The sequence below is a fragment of the Oncorhynchus clarkii genome, chromosome 21 (assembly GCF_045791955.1).
Source record: "Oncorhynchus clarkii lewisi isolate Uvic-CL-2024 chromosome 21, UVic_Ocla_1.0, whole genome shotgun sequence".
In the NCBI taxonomy this organism is placed as follows: domain Eukaryota; kingdom Metazoa; phylum Chordata; class Actinopteri; order Salmoniformes; family Salmonidae; genus Oncorhynchus; species Oncorhynchus clarkii.
This window is the reverse complement of record NC_092167.1, coordinates 38,971,248-38,987,262: the sequence shown is the minus strand read 5'-3', so window position 1 is coordinate 38,987,262 and position 16,015 is coordinate 38,971,248. Positions and strand designations below refer to the sequence as shown.

General features: G+C 43.3%; 1 pseudogene; it reads left to right on the top strand.

Annotated features, from left to right (window-relative positions):
• LOC139379221 (ATP-dependent RNA helicase DHX15-like) overlaps positions 1-15,540 on the top strand; it is a 42,629-nt pseudogene extending 27,089 nt beyond the window's left edge.
• Positions 15,541-16,015: the final 475 nt, after the last annotated feature.

Sequence of the window (16,015 nt, the reverse complement as noted above, 5' to 3'; positions counted from 1 at the left end):
GTCTTATATTGCATTTAGACTAAAGGGATCCATTTTGTTTTTGTGATACTAGGAGCCCTATCCAGTCAATCTCAGTTGACGCTAAATGAACATTCTTGCTGTGCATTGCGTGTGTATACAGTGTGATTGTATACGTTGCTGACAGTTTGTTTCACAGTGGAAATCACAAAGCCAAACATGCATTTCTTTCACAGAAAAAAAGGTGAATGTTCTTGACTCATCCTGGAAACCCTGTTACGGAGATTGATTGAATTGGCCCGAAGTTGTATATTGTGGGCTTTGATAAATAACATCATGGTGAATTTGTCTCACTAATCACAGAACCATCTGTAAAGGTCCAATGAACAGACATAGACCGGTAGAAACTGTTGCTCTGATGTCCACAGAACCTTTTGTTTAGCTGTAGATGTTTGATGTATGACACCCAATCTGGATCAGCTAGGTCACTTGAGAGCTTAACTCTTACAAAAAAAACACAAAAAAATCACATTCTGGAGTAGATAATAATAAATAAATAATAATTTAGAAGTCTTGAAAGTTGAGCAGAATGGTGGGATTGGACCTTGTGGTTCGTTGCTCTTTTGTCAGAATAGGTGGTTAAACTCCACTGTCAAAAGAAGTCTGTTTCTATCCGCTTTGTGGGTACATGGTGTAGTTTGTGGCTGGTCGGTCAGTGTGTTTGGGCTACCGCTTCTCCAAGCGCTCACCCAGTTCATCCGTACTGGGCCGGAGCCTGGACAGAACACACAGAGGCACTTTGTCTCATCCCAATGTCACACTCGAGAGACACTAAGCCAGGCCACTAACTTCCTTCCCTTCCCAGCAGCCCTAGAGCCAATGCGCCGTGTGTTCTCTTACTCTCCCCAAGGAGAACCCACCTTCCCTTGGTCTCTCTCTACCTAGCCTTAAGCCCACACACACTCCCCCTCTTTCGCCACCTTAATACAGTTTTCATCTCCCCTCCGAGATTAAACCCATCTCTCCCCATCCGCTGCGGCAAACGCCATTTTGAGAATGAAATTGGTTACATCAATAGCCCCGGTATCACCTTGGCTATTGCCTTCTCTTTATATTCCGCCAATGAAACGTGACTGACCTACTCTCCCTACCTCCGCCACCCACCCCCCTCACCCACCGCTATACATCTCCCAGCACGCAAGCTTTAGCCCCTTGCCGGCCCACTCAAGCCCTGTCCATTAAGTCTAATTGGAAATGAGGGGAAGGAATGATGACCTTATTCATCTATACTGAAAAATATATATAAAACGCAACAATTTTTATTTTTTATTTTTACAGAGTTCATAAAACTCTTTACAGTTCATAAAAGCAAATCAGTCAATTGAAATAAATTCATTAGGCCCTAATCTATTGATTTCACATGACTTGCTTTTGGAGGGCTTAGGCCCACCCACTGGGGAGCCAGGCCCAGCCAATCAGTGATTTTTTACAGACACACATAGTCCTCAGAAATAAGCCTTTTTGTGCATATGGATAATGTCTGTGATTTTTTTTATTTCAGCTCATGAAACCAACACTTTCCACGTTGCGTTTATATTATGGAATATATGGAAGTTGTACACGTTGTCAGTGGAGGCGCTGGGTCTGTCTAACTAGCTGCTCAGCGCCCCGGGTACACAAGCTGATTGGAATAGAAAGATAAAGAGCCGGAGGAGGCTGTGCCATCGCTCCAACGCACTGCAAAGCTTCTCCTCCAAGAAAAGCCTTTGTATCTCGCTGGCACACAGGTCAATTTGACATGCGGTGCAGAAGAACCACTCCCTGAAAGGCTACGCCGGAGTTGTGGGTTCAGCCAAGTGAATCTCTGGACCTGGTTAAAGAGAGCCATGGAATTGGATCTCCAGGTAGAGGGGCATGATTGGAACATGTTTTTCTCCTTAGCCTGTTTGATTGTCCAGGTGTTCGCTTCATTAGGATGGGAATGGGAACACACACACACACACACACACACACACACACACACACACAACAAAGCGTCTGCTCAACAAAGGGCTTGAGAGAAGAAATGCTTCCTTGAGACAATTGAAAACCTTGGTTGCTCGATAATGGTGTGGGGGATGCTTCACATTAGCCTTTTGTTTTAATTTGTCATTAATTTGGGCACATTAAAAGTATTTAATCATGACTTGGGTTTGTGCTACTGTTATTAAGACAAAGTGGGAATATTGTCATGGAGCTGTTGTCCATTGTGGCTGTATTTCATGAAACGGAACAGGCAGGCTGATACCTAGAAGTGGGCTAGGATTATCAAGGGTTATCAAAGAACCCAGGCATGAAGGCCATTGGCTTTTAGTCTGTGTTAGGCTAGATTGGAGTTCGGCCTGAATCTTAGGGTGGAATTTAGTATCTTCGTTGTAACCAGGGAGCACATGAACGGCCTGTCTATTTCTCTGTTGACCTGCCTCAATAAGTACCGTGGCGTGAACCCATATGGAAAATCTAAGAGAAATCAGTAGCGATTTACAGGAAGGACCAGCCCTGGGTGGGATTCATTTGCTTCGTGACATTTGCAGAGTAGTACATTTCAAAGCCTATGTGAGTTTAATGTACCTTTTAGCCTTTAGTCCCATTGATTTGGCCCTTGGTTAATATATTGGATTCTCGTGTATTGAGGCGGTCAATAGTTTCTTTCTGATGAGGTGAGCCATAGATTGCATTTCCACACAATCTGTAAAATCTGATTTTCGTCGACAAGGAGTGGGTGAGCCACAAGCCATTGGTGTAGTAACACACTGGCATCAACATGGTTGAATCAACATCATTAAACTCACATTGGCTCCCGAGTGGCACAGTGGTCTAAGACACTGCATCTCACTGCAAGAGGCCTGGTTCGAATCCAGGCTGCATCACATCCGGCTGTGATTGGAGTCCCATAGGGCGGCGCACAATTGGCCCAGCGTCGTCCGGGTTTGGCCGGTAGGCCATTATTGTAAATAAGAATTTGTTCTTAACTGACAAAAGCAATTAAATTGAACCAACGTTGAATTGACGTCTGTGCCCAGTGATGCAGCTAGCTCTCACCTTTAGTATAAAAAGTAGGGTTGATGCCCCAAATCGATATTTGTTCATCATAAGAATGCATTTTGCATTTTGAAAGAGGCTTTTTTCTTCCTTATTTGAGAGAGATGAAAGGGAACAACACGGCCCTCAGCTGAAGCTAATTTTCAGTTAACATGCAACTGGTCATTAGGCTTCAATTCTCCCGAGCCAAAGGTCAATAATTGCATCTTGGGGAAAAATCTTTTAACCAAACATTGGGAGCCTTGTGTTGATGCATTAAGTTAAGGGTTCCCCTGTAATTGCATTAGTTGTTTTGAATCGGGGGAGCGGAGGATTAAAAATGAGCCTCCCCGCCACGGTTACAAAATTGGCATCCAGGGTAACGGCCATCATATACACACACAGAGGTGCTTTCCTTCTGTTCTTCTTTACCTTCTCTGCCATCCCTTATTCTTCCTTGTTTTCTCTCCAATTTCAAAATGTATTCAACTGCTCCATCGAGATCCTGTCCATCACAGCCATGCTGTCAGGTAATGGTCAGGGAGAAAAGTGCGCTATGCCAATCACAAGCCTCCGTCCGTCACTATTGTAAGCGATACGCTGTCTTGTGAAAAGTTGTATATTCATGGCAAATTTGCCCTCCATCCCCCACAAAATATAGATTCAGTGAACTGCACCTGTTGCTACTTTTCCCCTTAGTTATCCAGATGATTTCAACCTTGACCCCTTTCTTGTTTAGTCTATTTGACCAGACCGTTTTTGGAGATAATTAGATATGTTCAAGTAATGAACTTCTCCTGAAACCTAATATTTTGATGTGCTTAGGTTTGCAAACAACATTTGTTGACACTCAATTTGTTTGTATGGTGTCTAGAGCTGGTCCATTTCACACCAGCCGTTTCATTAGAAAAACATATATTTGTCCGGGAAAGATCGGAAAACCATGCCTCTTTGTCAGTGTAGCAATACCATCTCTCTAGCACTGAGACTACAATGAGCTCCAACAAGAGCGGTTTAAAGGAGGTGTAATCTCAGTAACGATGTTGATGAATGTGATTTGACTGCGGCTGATAGCAAATGTAATCTCATGGTGCTTTAGATCTGCCTACTACAGACAGACTAGTCTTTGCTCCCTGCATGTAGATGGGAGAGGGCATGAAGGTTCGCCCACGACCCCACTGGGCGCAGTGATGTACAGCGAAAGTATTCACCCTCATTTTTCCTATTTTGTTGCCTTTCAACCTGGAATCAAAATAGTTTGGGGGTTTGTATCATTTGATTTACATAACATGCCTAACACTTTGAAGATGCTAAATATTTGTGAAATAAACAAGACAAAAAAATACTTTGTAGAGCCACCTTTTGCAGCAATTACAGCTGCAAGTCTCTTGTGATATGTCTCTATAATCTTGGCACATCAAGCCACTGGGATTTTTGCCCATTCAAGGCAAAACTGCTCCAGCTCCTTCAAGTTGGATGCGTTCCTGCTGGTGCACTGCAATATTTAAGTCATATCACAGATTCTCAATTGGATTGAGGTCTGGGCTTTGATTAGGCCATTCCAAGACATTTAAATGTTTCCCCTTAAACCACTCAAGTGTTGCTTTAGCAGCATGCTTAGGGTCATTGTCCTGCTGGAAGGTGAACCTCCGTCCCAGTCTCAAATCTCTGGAAGACTGAAACAGGTTTCCCTCAAGGATTTCCCTGTATTTAGCGCCATCCATCAATTCTGACCAGTTTCCCAGTCCCTGCCAATGAAAAACATCCCCACAGCATGATGCTGCCACCACCATAGTTCACTGTACGGATGGTGTTCTCGGGGTGATGTTGGGTTTGTGCCAGACATAGCATTTTCCTTGATGGCCAAAAAGCGACATTTTAGTCTCATCTCAGTACCTTCTTCCATATGTTTGGGGAGTCTCCCACATGCCTTTTGGCGAACACCAAACGTGTTTGCTTATTTGTTTCTTTAAGCAATGGCTTTTTTCTGTCCACTCTTCCGTAAAGCCCAGCTCTGTGGCGTGTACAAGCTTAAAGTGGTCCTTTGGATCTTTGCAGCTCCTTCAGGGTTTTCTTTGGTTTCTTTGTTGCATCTCTGATTAAATGCCCCCCTTGCCTGGTCTGTGAGTTTTGGTGGGCGGCCCTCTCTTGGCAGGTTTGTTGTGGTGCCAAATTCTTTCCATTTTTAATAACAGATTTAATGGTGCTCCGTGGGATGTTCAAAGTTTTGGATATTTTTTAGAACCCACCCTGATCTGTACTTCTCCACAACTTTGTCCCTGACCTGTTTGGAGAGCTCCTTGGTCTTCATGGTGCCGCTTGCTTGGTGGTTCCTCTTGCTTAGTGGTGTTGCAGTCTCTGGGACCTTTCAGAACATGTGTATATATACACTGAGATCATGTGACACTTAGATTGCACACAGGTGGACTTTAACTAATTATGGGACTTCTGAAGGTAATTGGTTCCACCAGATCTTATTTAGGGGCTTCATAGCAAAGGGGGTGAATACATATGCACGCACCACTTTTCAGTTTTTTTATTTATTTTTTAAAATCATGTTATTTTTTTCCATTTCATTTCACCAATTTTGACTATTTTGTGTATGTCCATTACATTAAATCAAAATAAAAATCTATTTAAATTACAGGCTGTAATGCAACAAAATAGGAAAAACGCCAAGGGGGGTGAATACTTTTGCAAGGCACTATATTGAAAAGAGGGATAGCAAAAGGAGCTAGAGGTGTCAGTCAGTTAATATTTGTCAGGCAGGAAACATTTGTGTCTACAGTAAATTAATGAGTTTATAGGCTAGTCTCAGCAGGACCAATGTGCTCTGGCAGTAATTGCACTTTAGGCTTGCCAAAGCAGAATGCTCCTCATTGAGATTAATCCGATATTTTTGAATGGGGGGAAAGGGAATTTAACTAGCTAGCTGTTTGGACACACCACACATTTATAACGGGTGTGTCAGGGAACCCAGTTTTCTGCTGAGTTCACTACTGAGTCAGCAGTGTAACCTAGGCCTAGTGTCGCACAGGCAACCAAGTGCAGGGGTTCGTTAAACACTCAGCTTTCACCGGTTAAGTCCATGACGGAGCATGCTTTGACGTGAGGCGGCTCCTAGCAAGTTGTGGGAGGGCGGGAGGTGTTTGATGCAATCTTGATGTACGAGTGCTTTTCCGCTTGGGTGCAAGATCAGGGTTTTCCCTCTCTTAACTGCTCAGGTGCAGATTGAGTGGTTAGGAGGACACTTTGCCTTTGGTCTCTTTCTGCACCACCGCTTAAAGAGTTTGAGTCAGATGCAGGCTAGTTTCATATATGTGCCTTTGCCAACAACTGAGTAAATATACTATACGTGTTCGGTTATGCAGTACACAGCTCATCAAATAGCCAAACTCAGTCCTGCGCAAAGCAGGAGAAAGCCATCCCTCCTTCACACTCTCCCACACTCTCTCACCTCCCTTCACCTCCTGTTCCAATATGTACCTGTATGCCCTGTGAAGTGCTCTCTGACCTTGTTCCTCTCTATGGGAATTGATTAAATCATACCTATGGGTGGCTGTGTTGGAGTCCATACCAACCTCGTTTAGTCCCACAGTGTTTCGTGTGACCCACGGAGGCTATGAAGGCGGCCGAGAAGTCCAAGATAAGGCTCACCCACATTGATGGAAATCACCTGACCCTCCTCAACGTCTATCACACCTTCAAACAGAGTATGTGTCCTTCACTAAAATGTCCATCAAGCATGCTTTGTAAACCAACCTTAATGTCACCTAACATAAATCTCTCGACTCTCACAGACCACGAGCTGGCGCAGTGGTGCTACGACAACTTTGTGAACTACCGGTCGCTGACAAAGTGCACCAGCAGCTGTCCCGGATCATGGACCTCTTCAACCTGCCCCGCCGGATTCTTCATGCAGGTCAGTGCTCACCGGCCAAACAGAGAAAGTGCCCAGAGGGTTCTGTCTCAGTATGTGTCATCATGCTCGACGGTGCTATTATGTTCCCAAACAACACAGCACTTGGTTTTGACCGTTAGGCAGATGTCCCTTGTTCCTAAAACATCACAGACCAGAGTGGAGTATGTAGATTAGTCAGCTACACCATAGCTGTGTTCAAATACTCATACTAACCATACTAGCCGTACTATTTGTGACTTAAATTGAGTATGCTTATTGGTCATAGTATGGATCGAGTTTGTATGCCGAAAGTTCCCGGATGTCGTACTAAATTCACTAAAATATGAAGTATACACGCAGTGGACACTATTTCTGTACTTTTAGGGCCCATAATGCAATTCTTCAAGAAATGGGCACAGCTTCACAATATTTCCAGATTTGAAGAGAATATGCAGCCAAAGTCCGACGAGCAGATATAAATTAATTGCTTTAACTAATTGACAAATGTTAAGAAATGTAATAAAGTAATTACTTTTCAAATAAGTTACGCTTCACGTTATGTTGGCTGACAATGTGTTGGCTACGCTATCCTTACAAACCGCATAGCATATCATTACAGCAGTAGGTACTACTAGTATGTTAGCTAGCTACCTCGTTAGTTGGCTACTAATACATTGCACTTGCCAGTATATTAACTATATGCTATCTAACTAGCTATCCAACGTTTATTGACTTGATTATTCATGTCATTCTTAGCTCAGTGGTATAGTCGTTGTGCGTTCAATGGACATAAATTTGCTCTGGCTATCTACTCCGATTTCAGACCACTCTCGTCTGAGTGTGCCAGAGCGCAGAATAACTGATGAACAAACGCTCAACACCCGTTTAATATGGCCGGTGTCAGTAAACGTCAGCAAAAAAAGTAAAATAATTAAATTGTTGCCAGCAGCACAGTTAGTGACCAACGCTCTGGATAATGTGGAAACAGCCTAACCAGGTCTGCTATGGTGAGTAAAATGGTCAAAGTGAGGTATTTTCTAATTTGTGTCTGAAAGTAGCTAGCCAGTTAGCTTGTGTGCTTGACTTCAGTGCAGTTGTGATGGTCAGAACGCTCGGCTCAACCCTACTCCTCGGCCAGTGTGCGCACTGAACGCTCTGAGAGGGGAAACGCTCAGAATTTACGAATGGACAATCTGACAAAGCTCTGAATTTAAGAATGCCCAGAGCACACTCTGACACTCAAGATTGAATTTATGAACACAAAAATGTCTAGCTAGTAATTTGTTATGCTCGCAAGAGGTTGCATAGCAACAGAATCAAGTTCCGGTAGACAAGCATAGCGCTAGTATGCTCAACTGAACGGATAGTTTGTTTACAATATACTAAAATGAACTAATAGTAGATACTGTATAAACTCATTAAGTATGTAGTATGTTAGTCTGGGTATTCGAACACAGCCCTAGTCAATGAGTGTGCAAAACACGTGATTTCCATTGCAGACTGACCAAGTGAATCCAGGTGAAAGCTACGATCCCTTGTTGATGTCACTAGTTAAATCCACTTCAAATCAGTGTAGATGAAGGGGAGGAGACACCTGTCTGTAAATAAGGATTTTTAAGCCTTGAGACAATTGAGACATGGATTGTTTGTGTGCCATTCAGAGGGTGAATGGACAAGACAAAAGATTGAAGTTCCTTTGAATGGTTATAATAGGTGCTAGGCACACTGGTTTGAGTGTGTCGAGAACTGCAAAGCTGCTGGGTTTTTCACGTTCAACAGTTTCCTTTGTATCAAGAATGGTCCACACCCCAAAGGACATCCAGCCAACTTTACAACTGTGGGAAGCATTGGAGTCAACATGGGCCAATATCCCTGTGGAATGCTTTCGACAACTTGTTGTACGAGTACCCTTGCCTCTTGTCACAAACTGTTGCAAGCTGATGAGGAACCTCTGGCTGGAGACTGCATCCTGTTAGATACGCACTCAGTTTATTGGGCACACCTGTCTAGGTACCGGGTCAGTCCTCCCTTTGCCTCCAGAACAGACTGAATTCTTCGGGGCATTCTACAAGGTGTGGGAAACGTTCCACAGGGATGTTGGTCCATGCTGACGGGATGGCATCATGCAGTTGCTGCAGATTGGACGGTGGTACATTCATGCTGTGAACAGCCTGTTCCATCTCATCCCAAAGATGCTATATTGGGTTGAGGTCTGGGGACTGCGCAGGCCACCCAAGTAAACTGAACTCGATGTCATGTTCCAGGCGATATTTTTCCACTCCTCAAAATGTCCTGATGATCAAACCACGCTCAAAGTCACTTAGGTCACTCTTTTTGTCCATTTTAATGTTCAATCGAACTGTAACTGAATGCCTCGATGCCTTTCTGACAGCTTTATATAGCAAGCCATGTCCACATGACTCACTGATTGTATAAGTGATCCATTTTCGTGAACGGTGTAGTGAATCTAATAAACTTGCCGGTGCGTCTAGTTAAGCTTATGAACAGCTGAATAATAACACACCATGTAGAAATAGACAGTGTTTATTAAATGTACTGTTTGGTGAAAAACAAAAATGCCCATGTACAGGCAATACCACTTAACAAAACAAGATACCGGATACTTTGGAATTTTGGCAATAAAGCCCTTTATCTACTTCCCCAGAGTCAGATGAACTCATGGATACCATTTTTATGTATTTGCATCCAGTATGAAGTAAGTTATAGGTTACATTCAATCACAGAAAGCTAACTTTGCTAGCTATTTTATTTTTTATTTATTTATTTTATTTCACCTTTATTTAACCAGGTAGGCTAGTTGAGAACAAGTTCTAATTTACAACTGCGACCTGGCCAAGATAAAGCAGAGCAGTGTGAACAGACAACACAGAGTTACACATGGAGTAAACAATTAACAAGTCAATAACACAGTAGAAAAAAAAGAGTTTATATACATTGTGTGCAAAAGGCATGAGGAGGTAGGCGAATAATAAACATTTTGCAGATTAACACGAGTGATAAATGATCAGATGGTCATGTACAGGTAGAGATATTGGTGTGCAAAAGAGCAGAAAAGTAAATAAATATAAAACAGTATGGGGATGAGGTAGGTAAAATTGGGTGGGCTATTTACCGATAGACTATGTACAGCTGCAGCGATCGGTTAGCTGCTCAGATAGCAGATGTTTGAAGTTGGTGATGGAGATAAAAGTCTCCAACTTCAGCGATTTTTGCAATTCGTTCCAGTCACAGGCAGCAGAGAACTGGAACGAAAGGCAACCAACTGAGGTGTTGGCTTTAGGGATGATCAGTGAGGTGCGCGTGCTACGGGTGGGTGTTGCCATCGTGACCAGTGAACTGAGATAAGGCGGAGCTTTACCTAGCATGGACTTGTAGATGACCTGGAGCCAGTGGGTCTGGCGACGAATATGTAGCGAGGGCCAGCCGACTAGAGCATACAGGTCGCAGTGGTGGGTGGTATGAGGTGATTTAGTAACAAAACGTATGGCACTGTGATAAACTGCATCCAGTTTGCTGAGTATTGCAGGGTATTGGAAGCTAGTATTGGAGTATTGGAAGCTATTTTGTAGATGACATCGCCGAAGTCGAGGCTCGGTAGGATAGTCAGTTTTACTAGGGTAAGTTTGGCGGCGTGAGTGAAGGAGGCTTTCTTGCGGAATAGAATAGCTAGCTTATCACGTCACCCTAAAACCTTTTGTTTAATGCAAACCATAACGCAAACTATGCTGATTGGCTGCAAAAACGTTAACTGGGTTCCATGACTGGTATTTTACTTTCTTGACAAACCGTTGCATGTGAAGGAGTGTCTTGAGAGTGATGTCTGCAACCAGTTGTTGTGTCTTTACTATCATTAAATTGAAGACTTATAGTTATCAAAGATTCTCTGTAATTAGTATTACGCGATCAACTGATTAATCATGTAACTGTAATTAACTAGGAAGTCGGGGCACCAGGGAAAAATATTCAGATAGTTATCATTTCCTAAAATAACTTTTCAGATATTTTATCTGATCAATTAGTATTCGAATTAATGAATTATTTACTTTACCTCACGTTAGTCTCATTCCAAACGTCGTAAATTGTTGGTTATCTGCACAAACCCAGTCTTCACTATGAGTCATCCATACATCAATTGTCTTAAATCATTTATTTATTACTAACTAAGTAATTCACAGAAATGCATAAACAAACAGTAGTGGGCTAAACCGGCATGGCGGCTTGTTAGACAAAAGGGGAAGTGGGGGTCGACTAAGAAGGCACTACAAAGTGATAATTATAACAATTGAAATGCTAATCATTTGCACATGAAAGCTCACTCATTCGGGAACAATTGCAATCAATATATATATTTACGCTCAGTGTGTCGTCTTGATCGCTGGTGAAAAGTTTGTTTCTTTTGTAGAATTGTCCGTCTCTCTCCCCCTCTCTCCCTCTCCCTATGTCGTGATTATAGTGGATAGTTCAGAGTGACATTCATTCTTTTCGTTATAGAATGTATGTGTCGGCGGTTGTCGTTCTTCGTGTTCAATGATACCGAATTCTTAGCTGCAGACTAGTAATTAATATCAAAGACTTGTTCTTATTCTGTCGGTATCGATAGTCTAATTGCAGAAAAGGGGCTGTCCCAGGGTGCTTGACCCTAACTGGGCTCAAGGGCGGTCCTCTGATTTAGTTAACTCCAATTCCCTTTTTGAGTTTTACTTCATTAAACAGTCCAAAATCACATTGTAAAATTGTGTAAACAGTATCATACTCACTCATTCATCTTATACAACAATTAGATGTAAACCTCACAGCGTTATGGTAATGTGGCCACACCGTCTCCTATGAGCTTCCCCAAGCTGTAACAAACGGACCATTTCGTAGCTGGATTCTTCACCGATCTTTTATACTTTCTCCGGAACATGAAATTTGTTTGTACCTCAAGTTTTGTGAGTTTTGTGAAATTTACTCTCTCTATACTGTGTGTCCATGAGGAGATCCTCAGGAATTTACGACGTCTCTCTGACCACAGCAGCCTAGTTGAAGGAGGAAAGGGGGAGGCAGAGAGAGGGGGATGGGGCTCGCCACACCCAAAGAGGGCAACGTCATGACACAGCCTTAAAGCAATATACACACAATATCCCATATTGACAAATCGAATGATGATCAAATAGAATGATTGGACATGATTTGTTAAGTCACACACCTGTCTATAAAGGTCCCACAGTTGACAGTGCATGTCAGAGCAAAAACCAAGCCAAAAGGTCGAAGGAATTGTTCGTTGAGTTCCGAGACAGGATTGTGTCGAGGCACAGATCTGGGAAAGGGTGCCAAAACATTTCTGCAGCATTGAGGGTCCAAGAAAACAGTGGCCTGCATCATTCTTAAATGGAAGAAGTTTGGAACCACCAAGACTCTTCCTAGAGCTGGCCGCCCGGCCAAACTGAGCAATCGGGGGAGAAGAGCCTTCGTCAGGGAGGTGACCAAGTGCCTGATGGTCACTCTGACAGAGCTCTAAAGTTAATCTGTGGAGATGGGAGAACCTTCCAGAAGGACAACCATCTCTGCAGCATCCCACCAATCAGGCCTTTATGGTAGTGGTCAGACGGATGCCACTCCTCAGACAACCTGCTTGGAGTTTGCCAAAAGGCACCTAAAGACTCTCAAACCATGAGAAACTAAGTGTAGATTATCTGGTATGATGAAATCAAGATTGAACTCCTTGGCCTGAATGCCAAGCATCACGTCTGGAGGAAACCTGGCACTATCCCTATATAACAGTATAGCTTCCGTCCCTCTCCTCGCCCCTACCTGGGCTCGAACCAGGGACCCTCTGCACACATCAACAACTGACACCTACGAAGCATCGTTAACCATTGCGCCACAAAAGCCGGGCCCCTTGCAGAGCAAGGGGAACAACTACTTCAAGGTCTCAGAGCGAGTGACGTCACCGATTTAAACCGCTATTAGCGCGCACCACCGCTAACTAGCTAGCCATTTCACATCGGTTACACCTACGGTGAAGTATGGTGGTGGTAGCATAATGCTGTGGGGATGTTCTTCAGCAGTAGGGACTGGGAGACTAGTCAAGATCGAGGGAAAGATGAACGGAGCAAAGTACAGAGGGCTCCAGAGCGCTCAGGGCCTCAGACCGGGGCGAAGGTTCACCTTCCAACAGCACAATGACCCTGAGCATACAGCCAAGACTATGCAGGAGTGGCCTACGGGACAAGTGTCCGAATGTCCAATGAGTGGCCCAGCCAGAGCCCAGACTTGAACACGATCAAACATCTCTGGAGAGCCCTGAAAATAGCTGTGCCGCAACGCTCCCCAAACAACCTGACAGAGCTTGAGGATCTGCAGAGAAGAATTGGAGAAACTCCCCTAACACAGGAGTGCCAAGCTTGTAGCCACATTCCCAAGAAGACTCAAGGCTGTAATCGCTGCCAAAGGTGCTTCAACAAAGTACTGAACAAAGGGTCTAAATGCTTATGTAAATGTGACATGAGTTTTATTTTTAATACATTAGCAAAACATTTTAAAACCTGTTTTTGCTATGTCATTATGGGGTATTGTGTGTAGATTGAGGGAAAAAGCTATTTTGTAACGTAACAAAATGTGGAAAAAGCTAAGGGGGTCTGAATACTTTCCTTAAACTTGGTAAATCAGGATGTACAGTGTCTATCAATAGAGATGTACCATTATGTTGTTAGATTAGGTAAGACAAAGTTACATTTGGTTTATTAAAAAATGTATTATTCTCTGGACCAACTTATCAAAATGTTCTAATGTAATGATATTAAATATCGGCATAAAATATCAGACCGACATCGGCCTCCTTGAACCCCCCCCCCCCCCAAATTTCTTTGTTCTGAAATCGGTATCAGCCTGCAAAAAAAATGCATATCAGTCATTGAAACACAACAAGTCAAGATACTTATTGTAATGGATAGCCTCCCCTAGGTGTGCACACACAGGCGCTACCAGTTAAACACATAATAAGAAATCAAGTCAATTTGCTGCCCACTCAGGGAAAATAAATGACATTTTGTTGAAAGTCCATTTCCGGAGGGAACCTGAAAACATGCGACCTGACAAGTTGAATTACGACATTAATATTTAAATATTTGTCAACATTAACCTTTATCACAAAGACAAATTTGTAGCTCATGTTGCAGTTTAGGGGCGTTTGAACGCACCTCTTTGTTCGGAGAGGTCTTTATTGAGACTGATTGCCCTGGTTAATCGCAACAGCCGTCGTCTGCATATTAAAGTACCACGAAAGGAAACAAGAAAACTCACCGCCCTCTTAACTTGGCGAAGTTTAAATCGCCAATGCCCAGAGCTGCCGCTTCACCACCCCTTTTCTGTGGAATTGATTGTGTTCATTGTACATTAAGGTAGGCACTACATTCCATGAGGTCAGTGTTGTTCAACTAGTCCCATTTGGCATCAAGTATCCTACATGGTAATAACTGTTCGATTGTTGCATCACTTCAGGCTAGAAAACAAACCTACATAAGCAGAGCGCTGGGTCAGGAAACGTGTTAAATGCGTATGGACTTTATGATACTGTATGGGTTGGATTTTGATAATACAGGTCTGTGGAAGTGATTTTGACATGTACTGTAGTTTGTCTTGTGTGCCCTGTCTGGCTAATATCTAGCCTACTTTTTCTTGTCTGTCTGTGTGTCTACCAGGTAGCTCATTTGGAGCACACAGGCCAGTACCTAACGGTGAAGGACAACCAGGTGGTCCAGCTGCACCAGTCCTGTGTGCGATATACAATGAGTTTGTGCTGACCACCAAGAACTACATCCGCACCTGCACCGACATCAAACCAGAGTGGTATTTAGAAAACATATGTGTATTGTTTGCATTGATAGGTATACTCCACTGTTGGAAACAAGCATTTCACTGCACCTTTCTGTAAAATATGTGTACGTGACCAATAAAATTAGATTTGGTAAGCTGTCAGCAGCTTACTGGCTGCCTAGCCCTATATCCATCTTGTCTAGTGAGTGTGCAGGCCTATAGTCAGTCCTCTCCTACATTCTGCTAGGTGTGTGTCTATGTGCTTGCCTGCAGTCAACCCGCCTGCTCCGATATTCCTCTAGACAAGCAGTCAGCTTGCTCCTTGTGTGTGTGTGTGTGCGTGTGAGAGAGAGACCGTGTGCACATTGTTGGATTACGTGGGTGTTTGTTCATCTGTCTGTGTGTGCTTGCACATTTATGTGTCGGATGAAGTGTCTGCGGCAATCTCTGTGTGCGAATGCGGGAGAGAAAGCCTTCTCTCTCACACACACACACACACGTCATGACTAATATGTTTACTTGTCTCCTTTCCCAGGCTGGTGAAAATCGCCCCGCAGTACTAAGAGATGGATAACTTCCCCAACTGTGAAGCCAAGAGACAGTTGTAGCGCATCGTCGCTAAACTCTCAACCAAGGAATACTCTGTACTAACACTGTAGTGTGCACGAGAACAATACCATCACCACCAGCACTAAGGAACTCTGAACTCTTCATCTGAGCCTTGAATTTTCTTATTTGTTACCACCTGTGGTCATTGTGATTAACAGGTGGTTGGCATTGGGGTTGATCCAGGTTGGGAGTGAGCGGTCAACACCATTACCGTCATTGACCATGTTAAAGCATAACCATTTATGTAGATGTTGACTTTCCTCTTTAGAACGTGTCAACTCTTACCAAAATGTACTTAGGTATAGAATGTCCATGCTAATTCATTGAACAAACTTTGACTTCAATTAATGGAAAAAAATACATCTCAGCTTTGACGGTTTAGAACCTACCGTCTTGCTTGTTCAGACAGCTACCAAACTTTGGTATTGGGTGGGGGGGTATTTTAATAGCAGCAAAGCAGGAAGTAAAAGAAGGAAGTGTACCCATCAATATCGGCTGTGATCGTATGATTCAACTCAAATGACATTACAAAAAATACATTCCAGGTATGTTCGTAAATTTAATCTGGAGTGCCAGAGAGTGCGCTCTGGGCGTTCTTAAATTCAGAGCTTTGCAGATTGCCCGTTGGTAAATTCAGAACACACACTGGACACTCTGGCCGAGGAGTAG